The sequence below is a fragment of the Dasypus novemcinctus genome, chromosome 2 (genome assembly GCF_030445035.2).
Source record: "Dasypus novemcinctus isolate mDasNov1 chromosome 2, mDasNov1.1.hap2, whole genome shotgun sequence".
Taxonomy (NCBI): Eukaryota; Metazoa; Chordata; class Mammalia; order Cingulata; family Dasypodidae; genus Dasypus; species Dasypus novemcinctus.
Window position 1 is genome coordinate 141,657,054 of NC_080674.1, and position 9,582 is coordinate 141,666,635.

At 39.4% G+C, this 9,582-nt stretch overlaps 1 pseudogene; it reads right to left on the reverse strand.

Annotated features, from left to right (window-relative positions):
* Positions 1-227: 227 nt before the first annotated feature.
* Positions 228-754, reverse strand: LOC101418746 (large ribosomal subunit protein uL18m pseudogene; annotated as a pseudogene).
* Between the last annotated feature and the right edge of the window lie 8,828 nt (positions 755-9,582).

The following is a 9,582-nucleotide window of genomic DNA, read 5'->3' on the forward strand; positions in this document are numbered from 1 at the left end:
CTTGGCACTACTTTGCTCAAATAGCTTTCTCAGGTCCAAGAGAGGGGTCCTTGATTAAAAACAACAACACAAAGGAGGTAAGGCATGCAAACTTTACTACTAACAATATTCTGTGGTTACAGTATTGTCATAAAAGTCCAAGCTGTTTGTTCTTCCAGATGCTCTCTTTTGATGAATGTACTAGCTGAAAGTTTTATATCATGTTCAAAACTATTCATGTTTCTATTTTATTCATTGATTCTCCTCAGTTCCTATAGCACCACACCACCATCCTTCACAGCATTTTGCAGACTTTTCATAGAGCCTGAGGCTGCCTCCCAAGGAGGTGGCTGGTGGGCCATGAAGTTGATTCCTGCCTCTAGGGATCTCTCTGCCAGCACTCTTCCTATGTTTTCACAAGCCACTGCATTTCTCATACTATAAAGGCGCTTTTCAATAGCCCATTCGCGAGTGGATGCTGAAACCGCAATCTGGCCATTTTGATGCTCAAAAAATGCTCAATATGATGTTGCATCCTTACAACTTGTAACCTGTGCCAAAACTCACGGGGAGGCCACACTGTCCTCCAACCTCACTCTTTCCTGGCTACAGCTAAGAGCTCCAGATTCTAGGGTTTCTGGTTAGTGAGTTCTGGGGCAACAGCTTCATTTTCCTCAGGCCTCACTGCTGGTTTGGAACTGGTTGAGAGGGTTGTAAACCTAAACTGGGGTTTTCTGCAAATCATCAATGCCCAGAGTGGCCAGTGAAGCGCCATAACCGGGGGTCCTCAGGTAAAGCCTCGGGAAAGCCTGGATTCCTGTTCCTCCAGGGTGTCTCAGTGAGTCCCCTGGAGCAGCCATTTTAACTCAGCGAAAATGCCTTAGGATTCAATGCTATCTTGATTACAACCTTGCAACGAGTCTTGATATCTGGTTAGGCAAGTTCTTCTACTTTGTTCTTCTTTTAAAATGTCATGACTGTTCTTAACTCTTTGCTCTTCCATATGGATTTTTCTTTCTTTCTTTCTTTTTTTAAGAAGGTACCAGGGATTGAACTCAGGACCTCCTGTATGGGAAGCAGGTGCTCAACCGCTGGCCTACATCCACTCCTCTCCATGTGAATTTTTGAATGAAATTGGCAAGGTCCATAAAACAAACAAACACACCAAAGACCCTCTGTTAATATTTTTTTTAAAGATTTTTTATTTATTTCTCTCCCCTTTCCCACCTCCCAGTTGTCTGCTCTCTGTGTCCATTCACTGTGTGTTCTTCTGTGTCCACTTGCATACTTGTCAGTGACACTAGAAATCTGTTCCTTTGTGTTGTGTCATCTTGCTACGTCAGCTCTCTGTGCGTGCGGTGCCACTCCTGGGCAGCCTGCACTTTTTTCACGCTGGCGGCTCTCCTTATGGGGTGCACTCCTTGCACGTGGGGCTCCCCTACGCGGGGGATGCCCCCACATGGCCCAGCACTCCTTGCGTGCATCAGCACTGCATATGGGCCAGCTCACCTCACTGGTCAGGAGACCCTGGGTTTGAACCCTGGACCTCCCGTGGGGTAGGCAGACGCTCCATGAGTTGAGCCAAATCTGCTTCCCATCTCTGTTAATATTTTAATGAAATTACATGTGAAGAGCTGAAAGCTTTACAATAGTGAACGCCTGACTCATAATAAGTGCTAGGTTATTTATTCTCTCTCTATCCATCCATCAGTCCATTCTTGCAGGCCAGTACCTACAAAGCAGTGTGGAGAGAGGCAGTTGTTGCAAGAATCCTTATCTTCTTGCTGATTTTAAAGGGCACTCATTAAGACAATATTTACTATAGTCTTTTGGTAGGTTCACTTTTTCAGATTTAGGAAGATCCCATCCATTCCTAGTTTAAAAATTCTTTTTTCTTTTTATGAAGAACAAATATTGAATTATATTAAATGTGGGTTTTTTTCAATTATTAAGATAAACATGTTTCTTCTCACTTTAATCTGTTAAAGTGGTAGACTACATTACTAGATTTCCTAATAATCAAACTGTACTCCAGGATAAATCTAACAACTGTTATAAATGACCACTTTTATATGTTCTGGATTTTGCTTGCTAATATTTTATTTAGGAATTTTGCCTTTGTTTTTAAGTAAGATTGGGTTGTTATTATCTGTGTTTATACTTTGTCTAGATTTTATTTCAAGACTATAACATGCATTCATTAATTCAATAAATATTTTTGAGCATTCACTATGCACATATCATGAACAAAACAGAAAAATATCTCTGCCCTTATGGAGGGTATATAATAGCCCCATAAAATGAGTTGGGCTATGTTCTTTTCCTATTTTCTGGAATTGCTGTATAACCTGAGAATTATTTCTTCCTTGAATGAAAGAACATGTCTGTTAAACTCTCTGGGCCTAGTGTTTTAGCCATTGATTCTATTTCTTTAATTGATAATAGGATCATTTAAGTTTTCTACATATTTTTAAGCCAGTTTTAAGTAATATTTTGAATGTTTCCATTTTATCTAAATTTTCAAATTAATTGACCGAAAATTGCTGACAATATTCTCTTTCTATTTTTTTTTAAATCTCAATTGCTTTTGTGGTTATGGTCCCCTTCTCATTTATTACCTTATTTATCCCTTCCTTATTTTTTGCATCAATTTCACCACAGGCTTGTCAAGTTTAATATTCTTATCAAAAAATCAACTTGTGGCTTTGTTCTCTGTTGTATTCACCATTGTATCTCAGTTTTTAATTTCATTAATTATTGTTCTTACAGTTATTATTTTCTTCCTTCTATTTTTGGTTTGTTCTGTTCCTTTTTTTTTTTTTTTAAAGATTTATTTTATATATTTATCCCCTCCCCGACTTGCTGCTTGCTCACTGTCTGCTCTCTGGGTCCATTCACTGTGTGTTCTTCTGTGTCTGCTTGCCTCCCTTTGTTGGGTCATCTTGCTGCACCACCTCTCTGCTGTCAGCTCTCCACGGGCATAGGCCAGCCTGCCTTCACAACGAGGCTCAGGGGTGCAAACCCAGGGCCTCCCATATGGTAGACGGGAGCCCAATTGATTGGGCCACATCCACTTCCCTGTTCTGCTCCATTTTTAATTCCTTAAGTTGGGTGCTTAGTTCATTAATTTTTAGCCATTATTTCTCTTCTGATAGAGAAATCTATAACTACATATTTCCTTGTATCACAAGTCACTTTTTAAATTTTATAAAAATTGTAGCACATATACAAATTGCACAAATCATAGAGTTCAATGAACTAGCATGAAATGAACAACATGTGCAATTCCCATGCAGGTCAAGAAATAAAGAGCACTACTAGTACACCAAAAGCCCCCTGACTACCCCCCTTGTAATCAGCATCTCCTCTCTTCTCCCCCAAAGATAACCACTATCATGACCTCTCCTGCCATAGATCAGTTCATAAAGTGTTTGAATATTATGAAAATAGAATCATATTGTATGTATTCTTTTGTGCCTGGCTTCATTTACTCAATATTATATTTGTGAGATAAATCTAAGTTGTTGCATGGAGCTATAGTCTGTTTTTATTACTATATAATATTTCATTGTATGAATATACCATATTTCATTTATCTATTCTACTGTGGATGGACATTTGCATGATTTCCAGATTGAGGGTATTACAAATGATGCTGATATGGACTTTGTTTTCTTTTTATTCTGAAATAATTTCAAATTTATAGAAAAGTTACAAGAATATTACAATGACCATTTTCCCCCTAAACCATTTGAGATGAAGCGGCTGATAGGATGCCCCTAGTACTTCAGTTATTCATACAAACAACAGTGTTCTCTTGCTTAACACAATACAATAAACAAACTCAAGAAATTAACATTAATACATTACTACCATGTAACCTACAGATCTCTTTCAAGTTCCTAAAAGTGTCTCAAAAATGTCTTTCATAGAAAGGAATCCAATCCAGGATCACATGTTTTATCTAGCTTTCATGTTTCTCTCCTTCATTCTGAAATAGTTCTTCAATTTTCCTTGACTTAATGGTCTTGACTCTTGAATATTACAAAGCAGTTATTTTGTACAATGCTCCCAATTTTAGTTTTTCTGATGTTTCCTCATATTTAGATTCAGGTTACCTTGTTTATTTGTCCATTCCCTGTTTTCCTGGGACCATTTTCTGGGATGTTTTTGGCAGGAGTATCAGAGAAATAATGCTGTTCTTCTTACTGCATCCTGTAAGGTGGTACATAGTTTCAATTTGTCCTATTACTAAGGATGTTCACTTTGAGCAATTGATTAAGGTGTTATCTAAAAGGTTTCTCCTCTGGAAAATTACTCTCTCCTCTTTATAATTAATAAGTATCTTGTGGGGAGATACTTTGACACTAGACAAATATCTTGTTTAGTTTTAACATTTACCGATGACTTTTTTTTAATGATAGGAGCAAAAATACAACATGAACTTTACCATTTCAACCACTCCCAATCATGCAATTCAGTAGGATTAATCATATTCACAATGTTGTGCTACCTTCATGACCATCCATAACCAGAACTTTTCCTTGAAAAATCCTTTCACCCATTATGCATGAACACTCCTCATTCTTCCTCCCCACCCATAGCCTCTGATGTATTTCTTTCTGTATGAGTTTACAAATTCAACTATTAAATACAAGTGAAATTTAACATGGCCTGTATCCATCATTGCATGATCATGCAGAACACTTTCATTGCCCCCCAGTTACCCCCTCTTCCACCTATTCTACTCTTCTCTTCACCTCCCCTTGGGGCTCACAGTGACACCCAAGATTCACCTCTTGAAGGACAAGATTCACAGATACTTGCAGCAATGCTGAGGGCTTGACACACTAGTCTGCCCTCCCCCACTGGGAGCTACCTATGCTCTCAAGAGACACCTTTCTTTCTGTTTGAGAACATTGGGCCTCTGCAGGATGAGGGTACAACACCTTCCCGCTCATTGCATGGGTCTCCACCCACTGATATAACACACTATGCAAGATGAGCACTCACACACTCCCGAGAAGCCTGCCCCAGGTGCACCCTGTACCAGATGCCCCCATCAACATCTTAAACCAGTAACCCTTCCATATTATATTGTCTAAAGAGTTTTCTCAACATTATAGTTTCAACTACATATCTGACAATCTCCCCTGTTCATCTGTTCCCCCTTAACCCTCCCTCCAATTCCATGGACTATCTGACCCATCCTCTTAACCCTAGCCTGCAAAGCCCAACCCAGTAGTATCCCTATACCCCTATCCTATCCCTTCACTGCACAACTACTTACCTCCACTTTATCATAAATTTCACCCATAATTTATAAAAGTGTATAGTTTAAAATGTAAACCATAATGTAACCAAATGTGTAAAAGTGTACAATCTAAAATGTAAACCATAATGTAACCATGGTTATTAATTATGTTTCAATATTCGTACATCAGTTGTAGCAAATATAACATCTACATGTAAAAAGATCATTGCTAGGGAAGGGGGAAAAGGGGAAGGATGTTGGATATATGGGAGTCTCCTATATTCTATATGTGACTTTACTGTGACCTAAAACTTTTTTTAAGACATAAAAAAAAAAAGGTATAAGACACTGAGGAAGAAATGGAAGAGATTGCCCTGCCACTGTACATACATGACAACACCAATTACAGTGATGAAAGGGAAAACATCAAAAAAATTTTTGTGATATTTTTCATTTTTTAATACCCCAATTTATTTTTTACTTTATTTTAGTTTTTGTAAATTATTATGTGTTTTATTTCTAATCTTTAAACCTATCATTACTATTTCATTTTCCTATTAATTGAATTTGGCAATGTATCAGGTTTCGTTTTTGAGGAAGTTTTGGATCACAGGGAGGGTTCAGCTATGGCAAGGGAGGAACATTGGTGTTGGGTGTCATTGATGGGGGTACATGGGTGGGAAGGAGCTCTCCAGGGCATGCATATAGGGTATTGTGATGGTTAAGCTATTGTGTCAACTCGGCCAGGTAATTGTGCCCAGTTGTTTGGTCAAGCAAATGCTGGGCTAACTGTAATACAAGGGCATTTATGTACTTCAGTCACCATTGACTTTCCTGAGTAGTAAATCATAGATAGTTGATTACAATTACATCAGTCAGGGAGATTGCCATCAGCAGTGGATGATGCTTAACCCAATCAGTTGAACCCCTTAAAAGGGATTTTCCCAGCTCGTCTTTGGACAGCCAACATCTCTCAGAATTCATCAAGAATGTATATTGGACTTTCATTGGAGTTCGTGGTTGCAGCCTGCCTGCGGAACCTGGACTTGTGCATACCCATGGCTGCATGAGAGACTTTGATAAATCTCTTACTATTGACAGATATCCCTTGTTGATTCTGTTTCCCTAGAGAACCCTGACTAATAAAGGTATATAGAAATGTTCAGATGTTTGTTGGATATTGACACAGTGGGTAGAGTTTCACATGACAACTGAGGGAGTGCTGAGTTCCCATCCTGGGGAGATCTGTCACATTCCCCAGTGGAAAAGCAATAACCCACCAAGTGCAAGGGCAAAGACCAGTGAAGAAGGATGGTCCAGTGATGGGCCCTTGATACTGATGACTATACTTATGAGCCTGTGTGCTTAAAATTTCAACGAGGCCTAGAGCTGCAGGGTGCCTAAGAGTTACCTCCTGAGAGCCTCCATTTTCTCAAATGTGGCCACTCTCTAAGCCAAACTCAGCACGTAAATGCATTACCTTCTCCCCAGTGTGGGACATGACTCCCAGGGATGAGCCTCCCTGGCACCGAGGGATTACTACCAAGCACCAGCTGGTGATGCAACTAGAAAAAGACCTTGAATAAAGGAGGGAAATGGTAAAGACAAATGAGTTTATATGGCTAGGAGACTTCAAAATTGGGAGGTCATCAGAGGGGTTGCACTTACGCACATCTCATGAATATCTCAAAGACAGCCAAAGTAGATACAACCCCTGGTAGGAGTGCTCCTGAGGCTATGGAGACACCCAGGTCCTATGGTCATGACAGATGGCTCTGGAGTTCAGTACCTTGCCAGTGGGCCCTACTTTGGAATTTATGCTCCCGAGTGTGATGGAGTTGGACTCAGATGTGATTTCTCTACACATGCCTCTTCTGTCACTTTTACTGAACCTGTGGTTGGCGCTGGGGTTGGAGAATGCCCAGGAGACTTGAATCTCTGGGCTGTCTATGTGCCAGTTGGGCCCTGAGCATCAGCAGAGTTGCAACACCTACTCTCTGGTTCGTTGGTCTTAGCCAGGTCAGCTAACAAGGAGGTGACAATGGTCAACTACCACACCAAGGAATTGTGAGAGTCTATAACTACAAGCAGGAGAATCCCATTCATCAGCCATGTGGGATCTAAGTCCCCTCTCAATTTAGAGATAGAGTGGGCATCACTAGCCAAGGGTCCTCAGGATGGAGGAATAAAATATGGATTAGAATGGACTTACTGGTATTTTACTATAGAATTATTGTGACTCTAGCAATGGAAGAAATTACATTATTGATAGGGAGACAGTGGCCATGGGAGTTACTGAAGGCTGGGAGAGGGAAAAAGATGTGTGATATGGAGGCATTTTCGGGACTTGGAGTTGTCCTGAATAATATTGCAGCGACAGATGCAGGACATTATATATCCATAACCCACTGAACGGACTGGGAGAGAGTGTAAACGACAACATAAACTATAATTCATGCTGTGTAGCAATGCTCCAAAATGTATTCATCAAATGCAATGAATGTGCCACACTAATGAAAGAAGTTATTGATGTGGGAAGTATGGGGAGTGTGGGGAGTGGGTTGTATGGGAACCTCATATTTTTTTAATGTAACAGTTGTGTGTGATCTATGTATCTTTTAAAAGAAAAACAATTTTTAAAAACCCTAAAAAAACAAACAAACAAGTGGAATCATGTAATAGCTATCCCTTTGTGTTTGACTTATTTCACTCAGCATTATATCCTCAAGGTTCATGGAGTAGCATGTTCCAAAACTTCATTCCTTTCCAGGGATGAATAATAGTCTATGAAATGTATATACCACATTTTGTTTAGTCACTCATCTGCTGATGGGCATGTGGGTTGTTTCTACCTTTTGGCGATTGTGAATAACGTTATTATGAACACTGGTGTACAAATACCTGTTTGAGTTCCTGCTTGTAAGTCTTTGGGGTATATAGTTAGAAGCAGGACTGCTGGATCATGTGGTAGCTCTATGTTTAACTTTCTTGAGGAACTGCCAATCTATTTTCTACAATAGTTGCACCATTCTACATTCCCATTAACCAGGTACTATAGTTCCTATTTGTCAGCAGCTTCACCAGCACTTGCTGTTTTCCATGGATTTTTGTTTGTTTTTTAAATAAGAGCCATTCTAGTGGGTGTGAGGTGGTACCTCATTGTGCTTTTCACTTGCATTTCCTTAATGGCCAGTGATAATGGGCATATTTTTGTGTTTGTTTGTTTTTTTTTCCCATTTGTATTGTATATCTCCTTTGGAGAAATGTCTATTCTAGCTCTTTGCACATTTTTAAATTGGGTTGTTTGTCTTTTCATTATTGTATTCATTGATGATTCTTGCCTGCATCAGTTATTAGTGTGGTATTTGGCAAATTATGATTTTTCTATTTCCATCATTTCTTCTAAATTTATTAAATGGGATTCTACTGTAAGGAAGAACTGTCTCTTCTCTAACATTTACTTATTTATACAATTATTCATTTATATCCATATAGACTTCTAGATATTCATTTCTGGTTTTGGGTCATATGCCATTACTATCATTGTTTTGTATTCATATTTTCTCAGCCTTGGCCATTAGGAAGAGCCTCAAGCTTCCTCTTTGTTCTTTTGACATGCTTACATAATTTTTTGACTTCTTTGCTTTCTGACACAAGAAGATATTCCAGGTTCGCCTTCTATTTTCCTGCCCCAGCCCTTGAATCAGTCATTTCTCCAAAGAGTCTTGTTAGCCTTTTTATTAGTCAGCCAAAGGGGTGCTAATGCAAAGTACCAGAAATCTGTTGGCTTTTATAAAGGGTATTTATTTGGGGTAAAAGCTTACAGACACAAGGCTATAAAGCATAAGTTACTTCCCTCACCAAAGTTTCTTGCCGTGTTTTGGAGCAAAATGGCTGCTGGTCTCTGCAAAGGTTCAGTCTTCCTCTACCTCTTAAGATTCCATGGTCCAAGCTACTTCTGTTCTTAGCTATAGGTTAGAGCGTTCATCTCTCTCTCCAGGGCTCATTTCTTTCTAGGCTCAGCTGCTCTGCTCTCTCCATAAGGCCAGCTGTAAATGATGAGGCAAACGGCTCATCTTTCTTCCTGGGGCCTCTGCTGTGTCTAATGAGCTTTCTCTCTTCATTGCATATCTGCTTCTCTGTGTATTTACTTCCTGGAGCTCCCACATCAAAACTCAAACTCTCTCCTCTGCCATGTCACCAAGGGGGCAGGGACTCAACTTCCTACTGATGTGACTGAATTAAAACCCCAATCTTAATTTAATCAAGTAAAAGTGAAACCTCTGAATCTAATACAATCTAATATGCCCAGAGGAACAGACCAGTTTATAAATATAATGCAATACCTA